This window comes from Phoenix dactylifera, unplaced genomic scaffold (genome assembly GCF_009389715.1).
Source record: "Phoenix dactylifera cultivar Barhee BC4 unplaced genomic scaffold, palm_55x_up_171113_PBpolish2nd_filt_p 000258F, whole genome shotgun sequence".
NCBI classification, from domain to species: Eukaryota; Viridiplantae; Streptophyta; class Magnoliopsida; order Arecales; family Arecaceae; genus Phoenix; species Phoenix dactylifera.
In genome coordinates this window covers 166,105-176,058 of record NW_024067751.1, presented here as the reverse complement: position 1 = coordinate 176,058, position 9,954 = coordinate 166,105, and positions in this window count along the sequence as shown.

Sequence of the window (9,954 nt, the reverse complement as noted above, 5' to 3'; positions counted from 1 at the left end):
TAGACTTAAAATAAGAGTCCTACTTGGAGTAGGATTTCTAGAGTCCTAATTGGATTAGGACTAGGAATCCTACTTGGACTGAGATTCCTACTTGGACTAGGATTCCTACTTGGACTGGAAATCCTATTTGGAGTAGGACTGGGATTCCTACTTGGAGTAGGATTCCTACATTCCTAATTAGATTAGGAGTTTTGAATTAAATTTGGATTCCTACTTAGAGTAGGATTCCTAGAGTCCTAATCGGATTAGGACTTCGAATTCAAATTAGAGTCCTAATTGGATTAGGACTAGAATTAAACAAGTCCTAATTGGATTAGGATTTCTTAAGTCCTGATTAATTATTAATCTAATGAATCAACATGACTCCTAATTGGATTAGGATTGAAGAGTTCAATTGAGTCATGGTTCATTCAAGTTCTAATTAGATTAGGACTTGCATAGATTGAACCCAATTGATTCATGATTTGGACTAAACCAAATAGGAGCCCTAGATGCCTTTATAAGGCTTTGAAAGGTGGTGCCCTAATGATAAGTGAAGCCCTCCTCCTCTCCATCACGTGGCCACCCTCCTCTCCTCTCTTTTCAGCCACCAACAACAAAGGGAAGAAAAGAATCTTGGTGGCCTCCTTCTTCCTCCACCGTTTGGTTCCAACGCAAGGAAGAAAAAGAAGGCTGCAGGGCTTCGTTCCTCTTTTTCTCTTCATCCTTCTTCTTCCTCCTCCCAAGCACAATCATGGATTGATTGAAAGGAAGGATATCAGCCATCAAAGTTATCTCTGCAAGGGAGCTAGCACCCCGGGGAGATAGAAAGCTTGGATCGGTTTTCTGCTTCGTGTGGATACCCGTAGAGGCCGGGCACTTGAACGGCTTCAAGCGAACCTTCATCCTAAACCACGATCATCAGTTTGCGGTGATCATCTACCCGCACAAAGGTGAAGATCTGATCTCCTAAAGGTTTTAAAAGTTTTAATCCTTACCCATCTACGAACGGTTCATGAAACAACGTTCATGAGATGAACGTCAATCCCGCTTATGTCGATTCCGCTGCCATCTGAATTTTTTTGAAATTTTCTGCGGCATAGGCGGGTTTCCAACAGTGGTATCAGAGCCTAGGCTTCGTAGATTTAGGTAAGGATTAATTATTAGTAGGCTTATTAGATCTGAAAATTGAAAGATTATGCATGCTGAAAATTTTCTGCATGCAGATTTTTTCTAGGGTGCTGATTTTTGCATGCTGATTTTTATATGATAAGATGATGATTCTAATTGCATTGTTAATGGGATTACAAAGTTTAGAATCATGATTAGCATGATCAGCAACCTATGCCATAAGATAATCAATTAGTTTTCAGATCTGAAAATTATAATTGCTGCATGTGGTGATGATCATAAGATTCAAACCCTTTTGGTATCGAATGTAATGACCTGCGATGCGATCTGTAATGTCATGTAATTTTTCAGATGCTTGCATGCATCTTATTTAATGTTTTGAGAGGCCTGCGTGCCTCCTAAAAGGGAGATGTAATTTATTTTTATTTTTATTTTATATCTGGTTGTATTTCTGTGATGTGATGTACGTCAACGATCAAGTCGAAGATGATGCATAAGATGAGCAGGGGTCTAAGTGGTTGATGGCGATTGGATCAAGAGTTGGTCAAGGATCGAATCAAGGAGGCTTGGAACCAATTCAAGAGTTGAAGACCAATTGATCGATTGACGTGCATGTGCTTGTAATACGACCTAATTAGAATCCATGATCATCACCCATTTAAAGTTTAGCTTTAATTATTGCTGCGATTATAACTGCCTGCAATGTTCCGTTTTCATGTGATGTGAATGAGAGTCGGGTAGATAGGTTTACATGTGATGTAGCAAACCCAATTGAGACCTTAATTAAAACCTCCTCAATCAAGTCGAGAGTGAACCAACATGAGCAAGTCATATTAGATTAATTGATCTAATTGGTGTCTAGAAAAGCATGAAAGGTGGTTACTTAATTAGGACCTTACTCTCTGAGTAAGGGGAGCCTCCCACCTGCTTACCTGGCCAATTATTCGATTACCTCTTATGAAGAGCTCAAGTTGCAAACACTAAGACCTGATTAACCAATATTAAGTCAATAGGTCTTCCACTGTAGTAGAGCTACTAAGGTCTTTCTGATGTTGATTTGTCTCGGCTGGACACAGTGGGCAAGTTGCATCGGGGGGCTGGACCTCTCTATAGACATGAGATGTTGTAGGGTAAAGGTGGGGTTGGGCACCAATAACTGTTAGGTGAGAACCCAATGACGACTTTATTCCTACGGTTATACGGTGGGTCTGACTTAACTAAGAAATGGGACCAATAACTGTTAGGTGAGGTTTTCATGGCTTAGAGACCAAGTTACACTGCAACATGCTTGAGAAGCATTGTACAAGAGTTGTACATTCATCAATCTATGTGTCATCAATAACTGTTAGGTGAGGTGGCATGTAAATCGGTGGGACCGCAGTACCCACTAGAAATTCTAGTCGTGTAGGATTTTCGTTTTCCTACCAGGAGAGTGTGAGGAATTCGAGAAAATAGTGAGAGTTACATTTGTTCTAAAAGACCTTAGAACAGATTAGGATCAAGTACAAAAGTCTAACTAGAATCTTTACTCTCTGAGGATTATAAAGTCAGCTTCTAAACTCTTAACTCATATCCTATAGAACAACCGTTTGACCAAACCCAATTATAAAGATTGGCTCAGCAAATTTCAAAAATAGTTTTGAATTGTGAGAAATTCGGGTATATGCTAGACCATGGAATCCCCATGTTACCAATCCGTCCGATCACTGATCAGCGTAAGACGCTTGTTAAGTGGACGAACAATGACAATAAAGTTAGGTGCTACACAATGGCATCCATGTCCAATGCATTACAATGCCAGCATGAGAACATGAAGACTGCCAGGGACATATTAAATCACCTGCAAGAGTTGTATGGTGATCAGAGTCACGCAGCTCGGTTTGAAGTGTCCAAGAGGCTCTTCAAAGCCAAGATGCACGATGGGCAGTCTGTCCATGATCATGGTTTGACCATGATAAAGGACTTAGAGAAGCTTGAGAAGCTTGGCATGACCATGCACAAGAAATTGCAAACGGATTTGATCCCGCAATCCCTTCCAGCTTCATATGAATAGTTTATAGTAAACTACCATATGAACAAGGTTGTATGCACTAAAATAGAATTGTTAAATAAATTAGTAACTACCTTAGGGACCTTGAAGAAGTTCAAGGGGCATCGTTTTCGCTGTCAAGTTGGTTTCTACTTTCAAGAGAGAGTCTATTTGGAAGAAGAAGAAGCCTGCGAAGAAGCAGAAGACTAAGAAAACACCAAGTAAGGAAGTTCCAAGAAAAAGGCCAATTGCAAGGAAAAGTGTTTCCATTGCATCATGGATGGCCATTAGAAGAGGAACTGTCCTACATACATGGGAAGCATAAAGAACATGAAGGGTGACAGACCTTCAGAAGGTATGTCAGATATGCTCAGGATACTTAGGGACTGTTACCTATTGCTAGCAGAAATTTGATTTCTGTATTTTATTTAGCACAGAAAGATTTTTATTTATTTGAAAAATTAAATTGATTCAACATGGTTTTAAGATTGACAGTCTCTATCACATACATATGGATGTATCTGTGAATATATCTGAGCAAACAGTGAATACCATAGGATCTAATAGATCCAAAAATGAGATAAATCTAAAGTATTTAAGGCACCTCAGGCTTGGCCATATAGGAGAAGACAGAATAAACAAATTGGAGAAACATGAGTTTTTGGGCTCATTGACTTTCGAGTCATATTTGATTTGTGAATTCTGCCTTCAAGGAAAGATGGCCAAATTATCCTTTGTAGGACACAGGGAGGTCCACTGAAATACTTACCCTAGTACACACTGATGTGTGTGGCCCATTCGATGTGCAGGCTGGGGTTGTAATTTTTTACTTCATTTTACCGATGATTACTCACGGTATGGATATGTGTATGAGACACAAATATGAAACTTTTGAAAGATTCAAAGAGTTTAAATATGAAGTAGAAAAACATATAGAAAAACTCACTAAGGTTCTTCGATCAGATCGAAGAGGTAAATACCTTAGTGGAGAGTTCCGTGATTATCTCAAGGAGAATGGTATAGTTTTATAATGGACTCCTCCTGGTACACCTCAGTTCAACGGAGTGTCGGAGAGGAGGAATCGGACTCTATTGGATATGGTCCGATCCATGATGAGCTTCACTGATTTACCCTTGTTTCTTTAGATAGATGCCCTATTTTTAGCTATTTACTTATTGAATAGAATTCCCTCTAAAGTCCGTTCCTACCACACCATATGAGATATGACATGGTAAGAAGCCGAGTCTTGGTCATCTCAAGATTTGGGGATGTCCGGCCCACGTCAAGCGACAACAGGCGGACAAGTTAGAGGATAGGACAATTAATGCTCGTTTTATTGAATATCCTGAAAGAGTTATTAGGATATGATTTTTTCATCCCAAAGGATCACAAAGTGTTTGTGAGACGCCATGCTATCTTCATGAAAATAGTTTATCCTTGATAGAGGCAGTGGGAGGAAAATTGAGCTTGAAGAGAAAGTCTCTGAAAAGCAATGAGTCATGGATCCTATCGAGCCCATTAATACAGAGCCAGTACACGATGTCCCTCAACCACCTCGCAGATCAAGTAGGGTCTCCCATCCTCTCGATAGATACTTAGGTATACTAGAAGAGGATACCGAGGAAATGTTCCTAGTGGGAGATAGGGATCACATGCAGAATTCCAAAACCTACGACGAGGCGATATCTGATATCGATTCCGAAAAATGGTTGGAAGCTATGAAGTCAGAGTTAGACTCCATGCATTCCAACCAAGTCTGGACCTTAGTAGATCCACCAGAAGGTATTGTACCTATTGGATGCAAATGGATCTACAAAAGAAAGATAGGTTCGGATGGAGAGGTAGAGACCTATAAGGCAAAGCTTGTGGCGAAAGGGTATAGTCAGCGCGAGGGCATTGACTATCAGGAGACTTTTTTACCTGTAGCCATGCTGAAATCCATCCGAACATTGCTTGCCATTGCAGCATTTCATGATTATGAAATCTAGCAGATGGATGTGAAAACAGCTTTTCTGAATGGATATCTTGATGAAGACATCTATATGGAACAGCCTTTGGGTTTCACTTCCAGTGATGGAGATCACAAGGTCTGCAAGCTGCAAAAGTCCATCTATGGACTAAAGCAAGCATCTCGGAGTTGGAACACTCGTTTCGATGATGCAATCAAAACGTTTGATTTCATCAAAAATGAAGAGGAACCATGTGTTTACAAAAGGGTTAGTGGGAGTGCTGTTGTATTTCTCGTACTGTACGTGAACGACATCCTCTTGATAGGGAATGATATTCCCATGCTAACCTCGGTCAAGGTCAGGTTGTCAAAAAGGTTCTCCATGAAAGACCTTGGGGAAGCATCCTATATTTTGGGAATAAAGGTCTATAGAGATAGATCTAAAAGGATGCTTGGCCTATCACAGAAGATGTACATAGAGGAAGTGCTGAAAAGGTTCAGCATGGAAAACTCTAAAAGGGGTCTCTTACCCCAAAGGCATGAAATTAATCTCTCCAAGAAGATGTGCCCCAATACATTTGAAGAGATTCAACGCATGAGCAAGATCCCCTATGCATCAGCAATAGGGAGCCTCATGTATGCCATGCTATGTACATGACTTGATATAGTACATGCTGTGAATGTTACGAGCATATGTCAATCAGATCCAGGCAAAAAGCACTGGATAGCTGTGAAGAACAGTCTTAAGTACTTGAGAAGAACTAAGGACATGTTCTTGGTCTTTGGAAGAAGATCAGAGTTGAAGGTAGAAGAATGCACACATATTGATGATAGAAAGTCTACATCAAGATATGTGCAATGGTGGTTCAGTAAGTTGGAAGAGTTCCAAACAACCAATCATTATAGATTCTATCTTAGAAGCTGAATGTTAAGCCATATCTAAGGGTGCAGTGGAAACCTTCTAGTTAAAAGTTCATTGCAGAGTTAGGTGTAATGTCATTAGATGTCATAACACTTTACTGCGATAACATTGGCACCATAGCACTAGCTATGGAGCCAAGGTCCCATCAGAAGTCCAAGCATATAGAGCGGCGCTTCCACCTCATACGCGACTATATTGAGAAGAAATATGTAGAGGTGCAGAGAGTAGACTCGCGGATAACATGGCAGATCCGTTCACTAAGCAGCTAAGTTAGCAAAAGACTGAAGCCCACCTTGAGAAGATGGGGCCTAGATATATGACTGATTGGCTTTAGTGTTAGATGTATGCCCTAGAAGCTAATCTGGCTGACACATTGTTAATTCTAGGGACATAATTTTGTACTTGACTATTTATTATTGAATAAATAAAAGGCATCTTTTCATTCATATTAATTATGTGTCTATGAATCGTCCAAGAAATTAATAAGATGATGATGCATATTCTCAAGAGTTGAGAATTTGAGCCATGTATCATTGGTGATTAATTTCTAAATGCTCCTGATCAATGGATCTTCACGAGGACGGTGATCGATCCGATCAGTGCACAGATCACATTCCTTCTGGATGGACGAGACTTGAGTCCACAGCGTAGGGACACTGAAGTGATAGTGCAGGTGCTTGTTAGAGAACAAGGGTACTGAGCGTGACCAAGACAAGAAGTTACTTGGACGTCTATCCACTCGTCAGTGACTTGCTTGATGTTGCAGTAGTATGACTGGTCCTTTGACCTGCGGTGCTTCGGCTACTCACAGTGAGGTTATTGTAGTTTGACTACACGTATACATGGTCTCTAGTCATCTAGGTCCTTGTAGTGTAGATTGGCTGCAGTAAGTTCACTGTAGGAGTAGGGTATGCACTTACATGGAATCTATCGACCTTGATAGAAGAGGAGTGATCCTATGTGATTTGTTAGACTAAGTTCTAAGACCTTGGCCAGGGCAGTAATATAAAGTGGAGAAAGAGTTTTTCACTAACGAACTCGAGTCAAATAAATCTTGACATATGACAGACGAAGGGGTTTGACGAGTTATCCATGACCTCCGTCTTGTAGGGATCCACGATAGAAGGACTGTATCACATGATAACTGCACCTAGAGGTTCATCATTCTATTCTGCTGGGTAGCCACTACATGCTGCTAGGTGTCACTGGTGGATGGTGGGACTCATAGGGATTATTTCGATGATCGATAAGCCCTAATGAGTAGAGTTGGAATCGTTCCGACCCATTGAAAGGAGTTTTCAATGATATTGTGATAGAGATCACAATATATCTCACTACCAGTCAGAGTAGAACCTATGGGGTCACACACACTAGAGGCATTGACCGATCCGATGGTTGAATCGTGATTAGGAATCACAAGTAATCAATTCGATTGATAATAAGCTGAAGAAGGAATAAAGAGAATTAATTAATTGGACTTAAAATAAGAGTCCTACTTGGAGTAGGATTTCTAGAGTCCTAATTGGATTAGGACTAGGAATCCTACTTGGACTGAGATTCCTACTTGGACTAGGATTCCTACTTGGACTGGGAATCCTATTTGGAGTAGGACTGGGATTCCTACTTGGAGTAGGATTCCTACAATCCTAATTAGATTAGGAGTTTTGAATTAAATTTGGATTCCTACTTAGAGTAGGATTCCTAGAGTCCTAATCGAATTAGGACTTCGAATTCAAATTAGAGTCCTAATTGGATTAGGACTAGAATTAAACAAGTCCTAATTGGATTAGGATTTCTTAAGTCCTAATTAACTATTAATCTAATGAATCAACATTACTCCTAATTGGATTAGGATTGAAGAGTTCAATTGAGTCATGGTTCATTCAAGTTCTAATTGGATTAGGACTAGCATAGATTGAACCCAATTGATTCATGATTTGGACTAAACCAAATAGGAGCCCTAGATGCCTTTATAAGGCTTTGAAAGGAGGTGCCCTAATGATAAGTGAAGCCCTCCTCCTCTCCATCACGTGGCCACCCTCCTCTCCTCTCTTTTCAGCCACCAACAACAAAGGGAAAAAAAGGATCTTGGTGGCCTCCTTCTTCCTCCACCGTTTGGTTCCAACGCAAGGAAGAAAAAGAAGGTTGCAGGGCTTCGTTCCTCTTTTTCTCTTCATCCTTCTTCTTCCTCCTCCCAAGCACAATCATGGATTGATTGAAAGGGAGGATATCAGCCATCAAAGTTATCTCTGCAAGGGAGCTAGCACCCCGGGGAGATAGAAAGCTTGGATCGGTTTTCTGCTTCGTGTGGATACCCGTAGAGGCCGGGCACTTGAACGGCTTCAAGCGAACCTTCATCCTAAACCACGATCATCAGTTTGCGGTGATCATCTATCCGCACAAAGGTGAAGATCTGATCTCCTAAAGGTTTTAAAAGTTTTAATCCTTACCCATCTACGAACGGTTCATGAAACAACGTTCATGAGATGAACGTCAATTCCACTTATGTCGATTCCGCTGCCATCTGAATTTTTTTGAAATTTTCTGCGGCATAGGCGGGTTTCCAACAGCCACTACATGCTGCTAGGTGTCACTGGTGGAGGTGGGACTCACAGGAATTATCTCGATGATCGATTAACCCTAATGAGTAGAGTTGGAATCGTTCCAATTTATTGAAAGGAGTTTTCAATGATATAGTGATAGAGATCACAATATATCTCACTGCCAGTCAGAATAGAACCTATGGGGTCACACACACTAGAGGCATTGACCGATCCGATGGTTGAATCGTGATTAGGAATCACAAGTAATCAATTCGATTGATAATAAGTTGAAGAAGGAACAGAGGCAAATAATTAATTGGACTTAAAACAGGAATCCTATTTGAACTGGGATTCCTACTTGGACTGGGAATCCTATTTGGAGTAGGACTAGGATTCCTACTTGGAGTAGGATTTCTACAATCCTAACTAGATTAGGAGTTTTTGAATCAAATTTGGATTCCTACTTGGAGTAGGATTCCTAGAGTCCTAATCAGATTAGGACTTCGGATTCAATTAGAGTCCTAATTTGATGAGGACTAAAATTAAATAAGTCCTAATTGGATTAGAATTTCTTAAGTCCTAATTAATTATTAATCTAATGAATCAACATGACTCCTAATTGTGTTAGGATTGAAGAGTTCAATTAAATCATGGTTCATTCAAGTTCTAATTGGATTAGGACTAGTATAGATTGAACCCAATTGATTCATGATTTGGACTAAACTAAATAGGAGCCCTAGATGCCTTTAAAAGGCTTTGAAAGGAGGTGCCCTAATGATGGGTGAAGCCCTTCTCTCCAACTCGTGGCCACCCTTCTCCCCTCTTGGTTTTAGCCGCCAACAGCAAGAAAAGAAGAGGAGGCATCTCCCTCCTCTTGGGCTTCTTCCTTGGCTTCAACGCATGAGAAGAGAAGAAGGCTGCCAAGGGCTTTGATCCTCTTCATCTCTTCATCCTTCTTCTTCCTCCTCCCAAGCACAATCAAGGGTTGATTAAGAGGGAGGACATCAGCCATCAAAAGTTATCTCTGCAAGGGAGCTAGCACCCCGGGGAGATAGAGAGCTTGGATCGGTTCTTGCTTCGTGTGGATACCCGTAGAGGCCGGGCACTTGAACGGCTTCAAGCGAACCTTCATCCAAAAACCATGATCATCAGTTTGCGGTGATCATCTACCCGCACAAGGTGAAGATCTGATCTTCTAATATTTTTAAAAATATTTAATCCTTACCCATCTACGAACGGTTCATGAAACAACGTTCATGAGATGAACGTCGATCCAGCTTATGTCGATTCCGCTGCCATCTGAATTTTTTTTGAATTTTCTGCGGCATGGGCGGGTTCCCAACATCCTACTCGAAGTAGGATTTGTGTTTAAGTCCAATTAATTAATTTTCTTTGTTCCTTC